This window comes from Emydura macquarii, unplaced genomic scaffold (genome assembly GCF_026122565.2).
Source record: "Emydura macquarii macquarii isolate MOO-44397 ecotype Brisbane River unplaced genomic scaffold, CSIRO-AGI_Emac_v2 contig_2988, whole genome shotgun sequence".
NCBI classification, from domain to species: Eukaryota; Metazoa; Chordata; order Testudines; family Chelidae; genus Emydura; species Emydura macquarii.
In genome coordinates, this window is record NW_027133125.1 from 4,037,250 (window position 1) to 4,042,878 (window position 5,629).

Sequence of the window (5,629 nt, forward strand, 5' to 3'; positions counted from 1 at the left end):
ATGCTCAGCTGGTGTAAATCCCTGAGGTGCCACTGACTGAAACGGAGCTATGGTGTTTAACACCATCACTAGATCTGGCCTGAAATGTTGAAAGCCCTCTTTTTTCAGGAATACTGTCTTGGGGAACTAATGCATTGGAATAACTCACTCTTATGCAGTAGGTTTTGAAATTCATCAAACTTAGAGCACTTTACAAAGATGGGTATCAATATCCTGCTTGCGCAGATGGGGAAAATGAAGCATAGAGGTGCAGTGATTTGCCTATGGTCACTCAGTGATAGAGCTGGAAGTAGAACCCAGATATCCCGATTCCTAGTCCCATGCTCTGTCCACTGGTCTTTGCATCTGGCATTAATGGTGGCTTCTATCTTTGAGTCACAACCTTTTCCGTACTGGGATTTCCCACCCACCTAAAACCGGCAAAAATCAAGCCAGCATCCCCTCCCTCCCATTTAGCACATGGGGGCAGGGGAGGCAGTGTGGCTGTGACTCCATGGCAGCCAGACCCCCAGGTGAATAATCCCTGGCCTACATCAATATACTTAAGAGTGTCTCATTCCAGCATCCCTTGGGTCAGATTCCTTGGGTGGCCCAGTCTCTGTTTTCGGCATTTCCATATCGTGTTCAGGAAAAGAGAATTCATTGTATTTGCCTGTCCATATAGTGGCTCATCATGATAGTACTTTGGATCAACGATACTGTGACGAAATAGTTCTCCTAAAAGTTCCAGCCTAGTTTTGCCAACCCAGATGACTCTGCAGATTCATGAGTTTGGGTGCTTAGTTCAGGACTTTTGGAGGTTTGCATATGCCCAGACTGAACCCAGACACATCCTTCCATGGTTCCCCCTTCTCCCTACTTCTGAACAGTTCTTGGTGTGCCATCAGGAAGATACCTTAAGGGAACTGTTATCTTTTGGCTGAAACCGCACTTGGAAAAGCCTCAGAGCTATGAACTTCAGCAAATTGTCGTCAGCTCTCCAGGTAGCTGTGGTCTGCCTTCAAATTAATCTGCTGAAGGTTTTGAAATTCTTCCTTCTGTCTGCAGCACGTTCTGTTCGGTCTCTGCTTTATGGCCCAGCTGCCCCCATCGTAACCAATAATGGCGACAATGAAGATTAAAAGCAACAAGCATTTGTTTAATTTTAGGCTCCAGTACAGCCACATCCCTGCTGAGACTGCAGAAATCCATGGACACTGGACTCTGTCTCTCTTGTGCCCGGGATCCAATATCCTGTCCTCAGTTCATACATTTCTCATCTGCCTCTGGTTGCTGCCAAAAAAGCATCATTTTACGGGCGGGGGCGGAACAAAGGAGAGAGAGAGAGAAAGAAGAAGATTTTTTTTTAACTGGCAGCCAAGATCATTCCTCCTGAATGTTTTGATTCTCCCCCACCCCCAAACCTTCTTCATGGAGAAGCAATATTTTGGTGGCCCTCTGCTTGAGAGCCTGTTGGAAAATAATTATTTCACAACAGGAAGGAACTTGGTGCAAGATAATATTGTTCTTTTCTGACTCCAAGGATATAAAAAAGTAAAAGCTAGCTGACCAAGAAATGTGTCCTCTTTGATGTTTGTTTCAGTGTCACACCCCCCACCTCTCACCCACACACACACGCACACACACCCCCTTTTCTTCTCACTTACATAACTATTCATCAGAGGCGATTGCCCTGAAGTTCACATCCATGCAAATAGGATTCAAATCAAGCCTGCAAAGTTCAGTTGAATGCCAGACTGCCACACAGAGAAATGTACAGCTTGATCCCTCCCCCACACTTTACACCAGTTCTGTGCTGCTGTAACACCACTGAATTCAAAGGAGCTATTCCTGATTTACACCAGTCTGAGATCACAGCTGGGTCTGTCAAGCCTGCTTCTGGATTCATCCCCACCTGTTTGATACCAGTGTAACTTCACTGAGGTTCTGATGTTGTTACTCCTGGTTTACACCAATGTTCATGGAACCAACATTGGACTTCTGGAGTTGTTTTGTGTGTATGCCTGGTTACAGAGCTCAGCAGTGCTTCGGTCACACCAGCACACACACTGAGGGCTCCCTGTCTGTCCTCACCCAATTTGGATCCCATTAATCTACACACCAGCAGGGCCTTTAGACACAGGCTTCTGCATGGAAGTTTACCACCTCCCCCCACGCCCCTCACAGGGGTTCATTACTGGAAAGTGATGTCTGAGTGTACTAGTTACACGTCATTTCCTAGGTTTTTATGGTGCTCTAGTTTTTGATAAAGAGCCACTGTCACAATATTCAAGATTCTGGTTTGGATCCAGACTTCCAACAATCCCTCTGCAAAGTTTAGGTGTGTCTGGAACTGGGGCTCTGAGTATAAAATTCAGTTCTAGGATTCTTTCCCCCTGCAATGGTGGAGGAGGGAGTTTTAGAGGTGGAGCTCTGGCTTTTGACCCCTTCGTTATCCAGAAGAGTTTGGCCTTGTTCAGCTTTAAAGACCCTCCCCACTTCAAAACTGTGAACACCGTGAGCAGGGCGCATCTCTTCTCCCCCACAAACGTGATCAACTTCATTAAAATGGGGCTGGGCTGGGCTCATGAGTAAAGCCAGACTGCAGTGGATCAGGGGAGATGTAGTCCAGCAGTGGAACAGGCTCTACTGGGAAGAATGGGGGAAATGAGAGACTCAGAACTACAACTCCCACAAGGCACCACAGACATTCAAACACACTGTGATTAACACTGATCTTATCCAAGTGGAAATATCTTGTTCTGAGTCAACCACCCAAAATGAAGTGTCTTGATTCAGGAATGCCCAAATACTTCATTTAAAAGCAACAGGTTTTCAAACTAAATTTTTCCTAACTTTGTGTGGTGTGAAAAGTTTTCATTTTTTGCCTGAGTCGGGATGAAAAATATGGCTTATTTTTTTACAGAAATACACTGTATAAAATGCTGCAGTGTAACATATAGATAGCATTCTAGTCTGGTAAACTGTAGTCAATTTTGGGCAGAGTTGGATGTTTTAGAGGGAGGCACAAACCCTCCATAATAAGCCCTTATCAGATGCTCAGTTATCACAATGAGCACAGTATAGAAACCTAGAACAACAAATAGATAATGCACCAAAATGTACAATACTCTGAAGAAAATTCTTCCTTGACTGTTGCTTGCCAATGTTATATGCCCTGGAGAATTGGGATCGATAGCATCTATCATTTTAACCTTGTCTAGTGTAACTGTAGGTATTATCTGTGTTCATACGTCTGCATCAAAGCTTATATTATTGGTCTCAATATCTTGTGGCAGTGAGTTCCACAGGTTGATTATATGTTGCACGAAGAAGTATTTCATATAGGCATGGGGCCTTAAGCCAACTTCCCCCACAGCACTCACCCCAAACTCTGAGGTCCCGACACAACTTCACAACTCAGCCCTAACTTTAAAACAGGCTAGAGTACAGTTGCAAATCCAAACCTCCCGAATTTTGAATCCTTTGCTGACATCACAACTATGGTGACAAGGGGTCTGCTTTTTACATTGCATGTGCTGGTATGTGATTGGCATGCAATCCAAATATACTTTTTGGACACACAAAGAGGCAGGGGCAGGAGGCATATTATGGGGCCACTTATAATGTGCATGGCCATTTTCAAGAATCTAGCTGGTGAGGTTTCTCTCCGGTGCTGTTTGCAGGCCATACCTCAAACAACTCCGTTTTCCTTTGCAACTCTTTGTGCGTCGAAAGCAATGATTGTTTCCACCTAGAGTCATTTCCTTTTGCATGAAAACAAAAAAGACTTCATAGATTCCAAGGCCAGAAGGGACCATTGTGATCATCCCATCCCATCTCCTGCCTAACACAGGCCAGAGAACTTTCCCAGAATAATTCCGAGAACCTAACTTTTATTGTGAAATGAGGCTGAAAAATGGTTTGCAAACCTATAAAAATGTGACTAACCTCCCACCTTGCCCATTTCCCTCCCACGGCTTTTCCCCAGAGGTAATAATTTTTTTTGCACTGCTTCAGTGATGAGATGACTTCATTAGATGTACATTCTAGCCTTTGCATGATTCATCCAGGTGTTCCTCACATGTTTGCACTGCAGCCGCACCCACAGAGCAATCATGATATTACATTAAACAGTAAAATCTCTAGTTTTCCCTGTTCGTTATTTGCTGTCTTAAAATTGGCCGTCGTCTGCAAACTTGTGATATCTTAACATTTAAAATGAGCAGCCAGTGCTGGGATTTTGAAAGGAGACTGTGGGAGATGAAAGTGACTTGAAATCAAGCACCTAACTCCCATAGGCTCTGAAAATCCCAGGCCAAATTACTCATCTCATTCCCATACATTCCTATTAATGCAAGAAGGTTCCCTCAAGTATATTTAGGGCTTCCACCTCTTTCCCATTTTCCTTTGCTCACCCTTTTCCCCCTGCGACTTGCCATTGTGGCTAGGGCCATTCAGAGCCCTCTGTGCTTGGCTCTCTCTCAAACTTAGAAGCGGACTCTTTATCAGAGGCTTGCTGAAGACAAACATCTTTGAAGGCTCTGGCAAGGTAGCGGAAAGAAGTTTCTGAGTGCTCCACGCTGGCTGTCTCCGATCAAACTCCAAACTGCCAAGTGGTGGTAACCCACCAAGTGTCACATGGATTGGTTTTGAACAGCCCTCTTCCAACCACCATCAAACGAGGGCAGCTGCCTTTCAATTCTTGCTGAGCCTTGGTTTTGGACCTTCATTTTCAGCATTGACATGAAGGTCCAACTTTAAAAGAATCCAGCTCACTGTCCTTATTGAACATCAGCACAACATTAGTTCAGACGGCAATGATTTTCTAACCTCATTTCCTTTCAGCTTCATTGACATATGTTACGTAGACCTGATTCTTGGCCAGCTTCAAAGTATTGTGGCAGACAGCTGGCTTCCCTCTACTGGGTCTCACGCTTTCCTGGTTGTAGGGGGCCAGGAAGTTGCCCGTCACCCCATCTTCCCAGGGGAGAAGGGTAGGGACCCGGGCCCACCCGCTCCTCCAGGTCCCAGCCCAGGGGTCCTGTGAGTAGCAGCAGTGAGCTGCTGGCACTGTATCTGCAGCTACAGTCTTTTTCCCCTGGGCTATTTTCTCCCCACTCAGTCCTTTTGGCCTCTCAGGCCCTGTTTTCCTTGTTGCCCCAAGCTGGGCTTCCTGACCCAGGCCCCTATGCCTGGGGAAGGGTTTCAGTCTGGCCAGGGGCAGGGTCTCCCCTCTCCTGCGCTCAGTACCTCTCTTGGGGCTCCTCCAGCCTTCTACACTTCTAGTACTCTCCAGTCTAGTCTGCACTGCACTGCACAGCTACTTCTTCCAGCTTGTACCCTGTTTCTCTGGAGCAGTGGGCTTTTAACAGGCAGCTGTCTGGGCCTTAATTGGCCTCAGCTGCTCCTGATTGCCCTCTCCTGACTCTGGCTAGGCTGTAGGGAATAAAGCCCTGATCATTCTGGGGCTTACATACCTCCCTTCTCATGCTCTTCTTCTACCCTTGCTATGTCACAGTATGTAGACTATTCATAACCACTATTCATCATCCCTAACAGTGTTGTTAAATGACTTGCCACAATCAGTGTCAGGAGAACCTAGGGAACTTCTGGTCATGATTATGACATGCATTCAGGATAACAGGAT

The 5,629-nt window shown here is 45.8% G+C and overlaps 2 long non-coding RNA genes across 3 annotated transcripts; both read right to left on the reverse strand.

Moving 5' to 3' along the window:
* Positions 1-842: 842 nt before the first annotated feature.
* Positions 843-5,278, reverse strand: LOC137167792 (uncharacterized). The gene is made up of 2 exons (XR_010924193.1): positions 5,233-5,278; positions 843-1,272 (listed from the first exon to the last, which is right to left on the reverse strand). It is a non-coding gene; the product is annotated as an uncharacterized lncRNA (long non-coding RNA).
* On the reverse strand, positions 2,390-5,216 carry LOC137167793 (uncharacterized). 2 transcript variants are annotated; one of them, XR_010924194.1, is made up of 2 exons: positions 4,398-5,216; positions 2,390-2,625 (listed from the first exon to the last, which is right to left on the reverse strand). It is a non-coding gene; the product is annotated as an uncharacterized lncRNA (long non-coding RNA). The 2 variants fall into 2 exon arrangements; XR_010924195.1 differs by having other exon boundaries at positions 2,390-2,628.
* Positions 5,279-5,629: the final 351 nt, after the last annotated feature.